Source organism: Cannabis sativa, chromosome 3 (genome assembly GCF_029168945.1).
Source record: "Cannabis sativa cultivar Pink pepper isolate KNU-18-1 chromosome 3, ASM2916894v1, whole genome shotgun sequence".
Taxonomy (NCBI): Eukaryota; Viridiplantae; Streptophyta; class Magnoliopsida; order Rosales; family Cannabaceae; genus Cannabis; species Cannabis sativa.
The window spans coordinates 2,725,541-2,739,180 of record NC_083603.1 but is presented as its reverse complement, the minus strand read 5'-3'; positions in this window follow the sequence as shown (position 1 = coordinate 2,739,180).

Here is a 13,640-nt window from a genome sequence, read left to right as displayed (position 1 = left end):
AGTCTTTATATCTTTATATTTAATAATAAATCACTATTCCTTAAAAATAATAATAATAAATGACAAGTTAAAAATAAGTTAATTCCCACTTTAACTTTCTACAATAAATAAAAATTGGAAGAAAGTGAGGATGAAAACGATAAGGATGATGATAAGAGTTACATACAATTTTCACATATCTTTAACAAAATTTTGATATGATTTATGTGTCATCGCCACATCAACCTTACAAGTGTAATTTAAATAAAATTTAATAAAAAATATTATTGTCAAATATTTAAGTTTGGCAATAACACATCAAAATCCCATCAACATTTTGTTAGTTATAGGATAATATTTAACAAGTCTTCTATTTTAACAATGTATATGATTTGAGAAATTTTGTAACTAGCAATAGGTATAATTTAATAGTGGTAATATTTCATGAATGAAATTTTAAATTTTTTACTAAGAGAATGTTTAAATATAATTGTGTAATTACTGAGTAGAGTAATTATTAAAATGATAATTACACTATAAATTATTTTGAAACTTTCACTCCTTTTTTTATTTTTTTTATTATTTTACACTTAAATACTAAAACTACTTATTTTATGGCAAATTCTAAATGATGCTTTTTCTTTTCTTGGTATTTTTGGTATTCTAAATGGCAAAAATGATATTTTAGTATATTTTTTTTCACATACATTTGAATGAAGCACAACAATTAGTCTAATATTTCTCTTTAGTTTTCTTAAGAAAATAGAAAGAAAAACAAAACAATGTTTTTTATTTTATTTTTATTTGCTTTTCTTTAGAAAATATTAATTGGTTGTTTATATCGGATGCCTTTGAAGGTGGTCTTAAGTTGTTTTGTCTAAATTTTCGAAATAATTGTCTTATATAAATTGTTTTGCTTGTAGTGACTCATATTTTAACTTTGTATATTTAAGGTGATCTTATCAAAACAATTAGTTTGTTGACTGAAAATTCTTCTACATCAATAATTGTCATAGTGTGATTCAAATCATTCTCTTAAAAAAAAGTCTACAAAGAAAAATGTAAAAAGAGTATGTTATGTCATTTGATTTGATCCATTTTCTTATATATAAAAAAAAATGTTAAAAGACTTTTATCATATACTTTCAATGAGTTAAGGACAAATATGCACCATCAGTGCATCACAATGATGTTGATAAATTTAAGATTAATATTTGCGTCATCATCATAATCATGTATTCAAACAACTAATTCGTGCTCGAATCAACATAAACAAATCATAATATATTTTATTTAAGGTATTTGTATGTAATACAATTCCCGAAATACCTTTACACCAACTAATCCCAAACACGCAAAACCAAGGTCATTTGAAACCTTTTGAAAATTTCCTTTTCGAACCAAAATTAGCACCCCTAAAACGAAACTATATACTTTTGATACAAAATCAAAGTTGGGAAGAATCGAGAGCACTATGATTCAATCTTGAAGCCCTAGTAGATGAGACTTCGTCTTCTTCCTCTCAAGCTCGATCTTGAGCTTCAAAACCTAACCCCTTGAACTTGTGAAACCTAAACACAAACAAAAACAATAATAACGATCTAGAACGATCTTTGTTGGTTATAGATAAATAGAAAACACACAAGAACACAAAGCGATTTGATCTCCGAGTTCACTCCAAATTAGGGTTACGTCTCCATCAAGCTCGCATCAGATGCTTGATCGTGCACTATCAATTATCAACATCGATATGAGTAAAGCATATGATTGTGTTGAATGGAGTTTCCTCTCAAAAAATTTAAAGACGCTGGGTTTTCAAGATGGTTTCATAAATTTGATCATGTTTTGTGTTTTTCCAATTAGCTATTCTATTCTTCTTAATGGATCGACTCTTGAGAGATTTTGGCCTCAACGAAGTCTCCGACAAGGAGATCCTTTGTTTCTATTTCTTTTCCTCATTTGCAGCGAGGTGCTTGCTAGATTATTAAGGAAAGCAAAATAAAACAACCTTATTCATGGAATCCAAATATCGAGAAGTAACATGGGAATTCCTCACATTATGTTTGCTAACAACAACAATATGTTTTGTAGAGCCAACCCAGCTGATGTTGAAGCAATGTATGGTTACATTCAAAAATACCAACTTTGGAGTTTGGCCTGGTCAGGTGGTGAATTTACAAAAGTTTGGGGTGTTCTTATCTCCAAACACATTATTGTATCATGAAAGATGCGTTTTAAAGATTCTGAATACGGAACAAATTAGTAGCAAAGAATGCTAATTAATTAGTTAATTAGTAATATTATTTTAATTCGCTTGACTTAATTTGCTTTTCAAATAATATTTAAACTAATGTCATTTAAGTCTTTTCCAAACTCAAATTGACTTCGGTCAAAACCAAAGATAACAAATCAATACTACATTGTTTTGATTTCCCACAACAAAACCTTTCGAAGATTCTCGAGATCAATTAGATCTCTAATCTTCTTCTTCATCTTGAAAACCCTAGCAAAGCTAAACCAACTCAAACCTTCAGGGTTTCAACACAAAGACACACAACAGTTTAGATCTAGATCTGTGACAATCAGTAGTCCCGTGATCCGTAAGAGGAAATACCAGGTAAGCTGTGCAATCCCACATCGCCTGGGGAAGGTCAAGTGGGATGATTATGAGACTGTGTAGGTATGGGACTACACAGTTGAAGAGAGCTTAAATGGATTGATTGATACTACCTATATCAACAAGGTGCATCTTATTTTTCAGTAGCCCATCACGAAAGAACTCCACAGTTAAGCGTGCTTGACCTGGGGTAATTTCAGGATGGGTGACCTCCTGGAAAGTTTTCCCAAGAAGCGTGCAAGTGAGGACAAAGCATGCTTGAAACACTCGTGTTGATCTGTAAGGTCAGTCATCAATCAAGAAGCAGCCAGAGTGGCGTACTCGTGTATAAGAGCCATTCATTCTGTGGGTGTGAAGACCTAATAGAGGCTTGAAGCGAGGACGTTACAAGATCAATCTACACCCAGAAACACAAAAGCACAAAAAAAAAACACCATCAATTTTTCTCAAGGTTCACCCAAAAATGAGTTACGTCATTGTTGAGCTATTCCTCAGATGGTTGCTGACTCGATCTCTAATATCTTTGACTTGATTACAAGGTATAGGCAAGGGTTCCAAGTCACATTAAGATCGACAAGGTAATCCTTATAATTTTTTCTCTTTTTTTCTTTGTATTGCAATGTTCCTCTCTCTAACTCTCTATTTGTTTCTCTCTCTATATATATATCTCGGAGTTTCCTTAGATTAATCTACAAATTAAACTAGGAGCTTGGAGAAGTCAAGTATATATAGGCGTTGTAGGTCTTTCTTTTCTATTGATAGTTAGGAGCTGTTAAACTGTATTATGTGTGAATTAGATTGGATTAGTTACTCTTACATGTCAATCAACATTCAATCCGCACAAGTACGGATTTTAGATTTTTCAATCCAATCCAATCCGCACTTTACGGATTTGATCGAATTAGATCGTGCAAATTAGATTAGATTGGTTATTTTATGAACATCCTAATTACTATTAGGCACTTTAGGCCACTTTCAATGGGTGTTGCTCATGTAGTTGACCAAAAAATGGTGGGCCATACTATGTTATGTGGCAAGTAAGGATGCATATTTTTCTCTTGGGGATAGGTGTGGGAACCCGCCCCTATTGGGGCGGGGACGATGATTATTTTTTGTCTTCGAATGTTAAATTGGGAGGAGACGGGGATGACACTCCCTGCCCCGACAGGGATCCGTTTATTTATTAATTATCTTCTTATTAATATTTTATATTTTATAATGTGTTTGTATTTTTGTAGTATATTATGTCATTTTTATAATTTTTTAAGTTGTATTTTTGTATAATAATTAATATATTAAATAATAAATAATGTGTAATATATTTTAATTTTTATATAATTTTATAATTTTATACATTTAATTTTTAAATAAACTTTATTTTGTATTAGGAGATGTTGTAATTCAACAACACATTAATTCAACATGAACAATACCAATTCAAGACAATAAACATCATAAAAGAATGAAACTTAAAGCAAGAAATCAATGACAGATTTTTATCCAGGTTCGGCCAAAAACAATGCCTACTTCCTGCTACCCCCTTTGGTATTCATTCCATTCATTTTGTTCAAGGTTACAATGAACATCAAGTTAGATACACAGCCTCAAAGTTTGTACAGGAGACAACCCGATTCTCTCACTCAAGCACTCCAAGAAACTCGACTTGGACAGTGCCTTACATCAACTTTGCACTCTGTTTTTCACTCTCCAATCAGATCACTCACTCTCTGATTTTTCTCTCTTAATCTCTTAATGAGTTCACATGCCTTTATATATAGGCTTACAAGATGGAAAAACATAACAACTAACTAACCTAACTACCCAACAGTGAGGACTGTGAACATAACAGAAAAAACTAACTTTCCAACAAACTTGGAACTTAACAAAGGTCAACCTGTTTACTTGCTTGGATTACAAAAACCTACAAATTCCACCTTAATCCAAACACAGTAAACAAGATGAGAAAGACCATAGGGGGTATACCAGTCATCTTAGGTAGAAGTTATGTTAAGCAAATCCAAGCAATGTTTGAATTTGCTAACAGATAGAACTTTGGTGCCTGCATCTGCAGGATTTTCTTCACTGGGAATCTTTTCCAGTTCAACTTCTCCTTCTTCTACCTTGTCTCTGATCCAAAACAATCTAACATCGATGTGTTTTGACCTCTCATGGTAGACTGGATTTTTGCAAAGATGAATTTCAGACTGTCTGTCTGAAAATACAGTCACTTTTCTAGGCTTCATTTGAATTTCACTCAAAATTCCTTTTAGCCATACTGCCTCCTTAAAGGCTTCAGTTGTGGCCATGAACTCAGCTTCAGTTGTTGATAGGGCTACTACTGGTTGGACCTGAACTTTCCAACTGATGCAGCATTCATTTAATTGAAAGCAGTAGCTGGTTATGGACTTTCTAGTATCTCTGTTGCTGGCATAGTCAACATCAACAAAACCTTCTAGTTTCATCTTAGAACCAGTTTTGTTGAACTTTAAACCATAGCTTGCAGTGCCTTTTAGATATCTCAATAGCCACTTTAGTCCTTTCCAATGCTCTTCTCCAGGATTGGACATGAATCTACTTAAAACACTCACTGCATAGGCTATATCTGGCCTTGTGCTTATCATGGTGTACATGACACTACCAATAGCTTCAGCATATGGCACCTCTTTCATTTCTTTTTGTTCTTTGTCAGTCTTAGGAGACTGATCAGTAGATAGAATGAAATGGCCATCAAGAGGCACATTAACCTCTTTAGAGTCTGACATTTTAAATTTCTGCATTAATTTTTCAATGTAGGGACTTTGAGACAGTGTCAGTTTCTTGTTCTTCTTGTCTCTTGTGATGTCAATGCCAAGTATTCTTCTTGCTGGTCCCAAATCTTTCATATCAAACTCCCCATGAAGTACTTCCTTTAGCTTAGTTATTTGACTTGAATCCTTTCCCATTATAAGCATATCATCAACATAGATGAGTAAGAAAGTTGCTTCTTCAGTTTCAGAACCTTTAAAGTAAAGACAAGTGTCATACTTTGATCTGGTATATCCAACTTTGGTCACTACAGAGTTGAATCTTTTATACCATTGTCTAGGAGATTGCTTTAATCCATACAAGGATTTTTTTCAGCAAGCAAACCAGTTCTCCTTTATCAGATTCCACCTCGAATCCTTCAGGATGTGTCATGTATATTGTTTCTTCAAGTTGTCCATTTAAAAATGCTGTCTTTACATCCATTTGCTCGATTTCCCAGTCATTCTGAGCTGCAAGGGCAAGCATCATTCTGATGGTCTTCATTTTAACCACAGGTGAGAAAATCTCTGAGTAATCCACTCCTTCAACTTGTGTGAACCCTTTTGCTACAAGCCTAGCCTTGTATATAGTTTCTTCATTTTCTGTAATGCCAGGTTTGTGTCTATAAACCCATTTGCAGCCTATTACTTTCTGCCCTTCTGGTTTTACAATCACTATCCAAGTTTTATTTTTCCTTAGTGAAATCATCTCTTCAGACATAGCTTTGTTCCATTTCTTAGCATCTTTCCCTGATATAGCTTCCTTGTAAGTTCTTGGAGCTGTTTTACCTTTGCTCGATGACAACGACGAGTGCATAAGCAATAATGTCAGCTTCTGCAAATCTAACTGGAGGCTTGATTTCTCTTCTGCATCTGTCCCTAGCAAGTTGATAATCTTCTAGATTTTCATCTTGAGAGTCACTTTCAGTTTCAGAATTCTTCTCAGTTTCTGTTTGAGTTTGCTCAGGTTCCACCTCAATTTGCATACTGGTTTTTGACTTGATTTCATTTCCTGCAGCATCAGTAAGACTACCTTTCTCATTTCTTTTAAAAGGAAAATCAAGTTCATTGAAAATAACATCCCTACTTATGATTACTTTGTTATCCTCAGTTGACAATAGCCTATATCCCTTAATACCATTTGGATATCCTAAGAAAACACATTTAACAGATCTTTTCCCTAGTTTCTCTTCAACTTTGTGTGCATAGGCTGCACAACCAAAGATTTTTAAATGAGTTAGGGAAGGAGGCTTACCTTTCCATAGTTCTTCAGGAGTCTTTGCATCAAGTTTTCTGTTTGGACTTCTGTTAATGAGATAGCAGGCTGTGTGTAATGCCTCTCCCCAGTATTTCTTGTTCATTCCAGCCTCTAGTAGCAAACATCTAACCTTATTTAGCAAGGTTCTGTTCATTCTTTCAGCAATGCCATTTTGCTGAGGAGTCTTTATCACAGTTCTATGCCTTTCTATTCCACACTTCAAACAAAGCTCATTAAATTCATCATTAACAAATTCAAGACCATTATCAGTTCTCAGCACCTTAATCTTTGAATTTGTTTGAGTTTCTACAAGTGTTTTCCAGTTTTTAAAAGCTTCCAAGCAATCATTTTTATGTTTCAAGAGAAAAATCCAGACCTTTCTACTATAGTCATCAACAATGGACATGAAATATTGATTACCTCCAGTTGTTTTGATCCTACTAGCTCCCCAAAGATCTGAGTGTATATATTCAAGTACTCCTTTGGCTCTGTAGTTGCTGTTTGAAAATTTTATTCTGTGTTGTTTTCCCTGCACACAGACTTCACAAAATGGTAAGCTTGCATGTGAGTAATTATTTATTAGACCTTGCTTTGACAACTCTACCAGTCCTTGTTCACCAATGTGTCCCATTCGAGCATGCCAAAGTTGAGTTTCAGACACATTTTTGTTCACTGTTGCAGCATAGGCAGGCATGATTGTTTGGCCATTCAAGAAATACAATCCATGCCTTTTGGTGCCTTTCAATATCAGCATAGAACCTCTAGTTATTCTCATAACTCCATTGCTTGTTCTGTATTCACATCCATCATCATCAAGGGTTCCAAGAGAGATTAGGTTTCTTTTTAAATCTGGTATGTGCCTGACTTTGGTGAGAGTTTTCACAGTACCATCAAAGCTTCTAATGGCAATAGATCCAATTCCAGTTACTTGACATTTGTGATCATTTCCCATAACTACACTTCCTCCATTGATTTCCTCATAATCAATGAACCAATCCTTATTAGGACTCATGTGGTAAGTGCATCCACTGTCTAAAATCCATTCATCACAGTTCTTTTGCTGCAGAATGTTGCAGGCATTACCATCTTTCTGACTCGAGTAGCAGTCATTTATCACAGCAAACAGATCACCATCTGAGCTATATGTCTCATCTACTACAGCATTTGAATCATTTGACTTATCTTCTTCATCCTTCTGTCTCTTTTTCTTGTTCTTGATTTCCCAGCAATTCTTGATTAGATGACCAATTTTGCCACAGTGGTGACATTTTCTTGTCTCCTTAGGCCTGGACTTTGATCTTGAATTTGATCTAGAGTTGCCTCTGAATTTTGAGTTGCTCCTTCTATGCATTCTGCCTCGAGCCAAAAGTGCATCATCATTTCTTGATTCTTGCTTGGCTGCTTTCTGCCAATTCAATTCAGCATCTCTGGACCTGAGAGTGCTCATGACATCTTCCAAGGTCAGTGTGTCTCGACTGTACATTATCACAGTCCTCATCTCCTTGAATTGATATGGAAGACCATTCAATATGATCACAGCTTGATCTTCTTCCTTAATTGTTTCACCCATATTAGTAAGAGACAACACAATTCTGTTTAACTCATCAAGATTTTGTTCTAAAGAATTAACAGGATTCATTTTAAAACCATAGAACTTCCCTTTCAGAAAAATCTTTGTTGCAGTCGATTTGGCCATGTAGAGATGATTTAGTTTAGTCCAAATTCCTAGTGCAGTCTTTTCTCCAATGACTTGCCTTAGTACATTATCAGCTAGATTCATGATGAGTGCTGATCTAGCTTGTTTCATCACAGTTTCTGAGTCTTCCTTCTTGACTCCATCTGATCCTCTTTCTGGTTTTTCTTCCTTTTCAGTTCGATCTTCAATGGCTGAATCTAATCTCTGATAGATTAATATAGCCATCATCTTTTCTTTCCATAAACTGAAGTCTCCAGTCCCATCGAATCTCTCCAGATCGAATCTTGCTGATGATGAAGCCATTGCAGCCAGCTTCTTTGAGTTCTTGAATTCTTGGTGTTCTTTAGATGTTGAATCTTAGAGATCTTCTTTTCCTTCCTACAAAACCGTAGCTCTGATACCACTGTTGTAATTCAACAACACATTAATTCAACATGAACAATACCAATTCAAGACAATAAACATCATAAAAGAATGAAACTTAAAGCAAGAAATCAATGACAGATTTTTATCCAGGTTCGGCCAAAAACAATGCCTACTTCCTGCTACCCCCTTTGGTATTCATTCCATTCATTTTGTTCAAGGTTACAATGAACATCAAGTTAGATACACAGCCTCAAAGTTTGTACAGGAGACAACCCGATTCTCTCACTCAAGCACTCCAAGAAACTCGACTTGGACAGTGCCTTACATCAACTTTGCACTCTGTTTTTCACTCTCCAATCAGATCACTCACTCTCTGATTTTTCTCTCTTAATCTCTTAATGAGTTCACATGCCTTTATATATAGGCTTACAAGATGGAAAAACATAACAACTAACTAACCTAACTACCCAACAGTGAGGACTGTGAACATAACAGAAAAAACTAACTTTCCAACAAACTTGGAACTTAACAAAGGTCAACCTGTTTACTTGCTTGGATTACAAAAACCTATAGGAGATTCTTTGCCCCATTTCCAATGGGAAATATGCGAGGATAAAAATTAAATCCTTAACATGAATGGGAACGGAAGAGTACTCCTCGCAAATTTCTCGCCTCATGTATATTCCTAATAGTAAAAGAGAGATAAGAGAGAAATAATGAAAAATTTTCATATTGAGCATCAATGCTCTTTCATATTTTTTATTAGAAAAATAAAAGAAAACTTGTGATTGACTAAAAATAAAAGTGGGTCAAGTGAGGTCAATTGGACAACTATTTTTAATTGACCTCATTAGCAATGCTCTTAAGATGTCTAATACTATATTGGCGCGAGTAGTTAATGGATTTCTATATTATTCATTAGATCAAAAATTGTGAACCCTATATTAATGTACACTAATAATAATATATCATTTTTTGCGATGCTTGACATCATAAGGCACCCCTAGTATTTCTTTTTTCTTTAGTTGCGAAAGTTGATTTAACTATAAAAAATGGAACCAATTTATTATGATATTAAAAATATTATTTCTTTGGTGGGTTTTCATTTTATTTCTAGTATTATTAGATTTCTTTTCACAAAATTTTACAAAAATACAATTTTTTTTCAATATAAAAAAGTTTACGATATAAAATTTTGAACCCTGAGTCTGGGTGGGCCTTAATAAGTATGGGTCTAACCCACCTTAGCGTAGAGTCGAGCTTGCGTACGGGGCCTTATATATTTGATTATTTGGTAATAATTGAAGACATAGGAGGTCCGAAGTTTAAAATTCAGAAGGAGGGTAATCCTTATGTCTTCGTTTATTTTAGAATAATTAAATATGATATATTTGTAGTACTGAAAAAACATATTGTTATAAAAAATTTAAATATAACAAAAAATGGTTGCTCGTAGAATTTAAAATAGTTTCACAACTCTATGAAGTTATAAAATAGTTTGTCCACGATTTTAAAAAAGAAATAAAATTATTTTAAATGGATAAATGACAAAATTTATTAAATCTTACATATATTAAAAGAGCCAATAAATATTACTATTCATGAAAAGGTCAACCAAAACTAATCGTTTAATGAGATTGCACCTTTTATTCCTTCTATGCACCTATATATATCAATAAAATATTAATAAAATTATTCAACAATCAAAAATTTACTACACTTTCTATAATTATATGCCGCCTCTCTCATCTATTCTACATTTTATCACTATTTTCTTCCTTTTTTTTAAACTTATTTATGAATCTACATTATTGAAGAAATCAGTATATTAGTTTTTTTTAAATGTATTTTGCAATTTAATAATAAGAAGCCACAATAAATTTCTTTAAATAAAAATAATTTTATTCTAAAGAGGAAAGTAAATTTATAAATAATTACCAAAAAAAAAAAAACTAATAATGTTTAAATGACTACCAAAAATACTATTTTTAGTGATATTTTCACTAATAGTCCAAACAAAATTACTTGTTACTAAAAAGTAATATTTAAATATAAATTGTTATTAATTTAATTTTACTCACAATATATTATTAATAATTATAATTTTTGTGACTAATAATTTTAGTCACGGATTTTTTAGAAATAAGAGCATCAACAATAGGAGCAATTTTTAGTGTTGCTTAAGTAAACCCATTATTAGCTCTTACCCAATTATTATTTTTTTTTTAAATTATTTCACAAATACAAAAACAACAAAAAACTTACAAAGATACGGTTTCATGGAATTTTAAATATTCTTACGATTTTTTTGATTTTATTTATATAAAATACGGTTTTTTTATGTTGTACTCTTGTTAATTTGTTGTTGATTTTTTATTATCTGTATGTCATTTTTTGTTGTTGTTTTGATGTTATTTTTATGTTACTTTTATGTAGTTTTCTCGTTATTTTCGTGTTGTTTCTATAAAAAATTGTAAAAATATATATAAAAAAAATTAAACGTAAAAATGTAATTTTTTTTACATTTTTACCTTATGTAATTATCTCAATTTTTTTCTTTTCATAAAAAGAAAAAAAAAAGCAGAGCACCATAACTATACAACAACGACTCAATTACGTTAACTTTACAAATTTCTCTACCTTTCTCCTCTACCTCCACCCTGAACAAGTAACTCCCCATACAACTCCCATTGCTTTAATGTAGGAATGATGATTTATGTTAACACACAATATTTTTTTTTATTTTAATCACAAATTTAATTGTTACCAAAAGTTTTTTTTTTTTTTGAAGTGTATATTAACTTAAATACGCATATGTTTACCATGACAAAAAATACATATTTTTAATTAATATTTATAGCTTACAATAAAAAAATTACTGTTAGACTTTCACGCCCTACCTCATCTCATCTCTTTCATATATTTATCTTTTTTTTTTCTTCATTTTTTAAATTTACACTGTTAAAGATGAGCACATTAATTATTTTTTTTTAGAAAAAATGCATATGGTAATTTAATAATTAGAGACCATAAGTAAATCTTTTTTAATAACATTATCATATTTTGAAGAACAAATTAAATTATAAATAATTACAATATATATTAGCATAGATCTGTATATTTTATTATGAAAAAAATACATATTTTTAATTAATATTTATAGCTTTCTCCGATAATATCTCATATTATTTATTGTTTATATCTCATGTGTATTTAATTTAATAATTATTTTAATTATAGTAATAAATTTTGAAATAACTAATACAATTATATATATTAGCTTAATATGTAATTTTAATTTACCTTTATCATTATGTTTTTCATATTAAATATCTTTGCTAAATATTAATATATGCTTATGTGAATTTAATATAATATTTATTAAAATAATATTAATATATTTTAAATTAATTGATACTTAAAAATTTCTTTAAAATATAAAAAAATTTTGAATAGAATTATACATAGTAATGATGGTTTAAAAAAAAAATGGTAATGTTGGTAACTATTACCTTTTTGATAGTTGCTATTTAGTAAATTTTTTGTGTTATATATTTTATTTAGAAAAATTTTGTATTCTACCATATTTAATTTTAATTGAAGGAACTTTTTATTATTATATCAAATTTTTATGTATATGTAATTTCTAATTTTACTTTAAAGTTTAGTATCAAATGCATTATTTTTTAATTTTTTGAACAAATCAAATGTATTACTTTATTAAAATTCTTTATTATTATACCATTTTCTAAGTATGTATTTTTTTCTTTTATTTTAATGTCTTCTAATACATATTGTATTAAAATTATATGTTCGATATATATATAACATAAAATATTATCAATAATAATTGTAATAACTATTTAAAAATTTTATTATCAAATATATTTATGATAAAAATTATTGATATTCATAATTTACTTTCAATTAATTTTTTGATAATACCTACGATCTTTATATATTTTTTTAAATAATTTATCTTCATAATAATAATATATAATTTTTCTTTTTTTTTTTTACATACAATCTTCAACTCTATATATTACACGTGCAACGCACGTTCAAAAACTAGTAAATATTAAAAGAGTGAAAATATACTTGTGATAACGATATAGAGAACTCACTTTTTGAAATTTGATTAGGGTAGTTGATTTGATCCGATCTTAGAGAATTTTGAAAAATTAGAAAGCAATTAGAATAGTATTAATATTAAACACAAAATTGATTTTTTTAAGTGAGAAAAAAAAAATTAAAGTTGGAAGAAAGTGGAATGGAATAAATACACCAAACCCCACTAACTAGCTTTTTGGAGGACAATCAATGATCAAAACAAAAGCATAAATCTATAAAGAATTAGACACATTAAATTATTATTGGTTCAAATTTTATGAAAAAAAATCTAATAATACTCATACTTTATTTTAGATATAATGCAATTTTTTCTTTTTGCATATTATTATTCAAGGTCGATCATATTCGTATATTTTTAGTGATTTCGACACTTACGTCTTTGCCTTCATAGTCTTCGGTTATTCTGATTTTTTTTAACCGAAGACTAACTACGCTAAAAACAAAGCTGTAAGCCATTTTTCTAGTTGTATTTGGTTAAAAAAATAAATAAAATCCCAAATAACTAAAGCTCAATAATTTCTTTCTTTTTTTTTTTAAAAAAAAAACAGAATTCATTTAATTAAAATCATTACAATAGATAAGGCAAATCTCGCCGAATAGCTTGACTCGCACAAAGGGGAACAATCCCTACCCACATGACACTAGCTTTGTTAATCAAAACATCATTAGCTAAAATATGCGCAACTTGATTGATAAAGCTCAATAATTTCACATACATTTATCTACGTATAGTTTATTTTATTTTTCAAAAGTTTCACACTAAAGTTGAAATCTATAAAGTTGACAAATCTTTGTGAAAGTTTATAAATA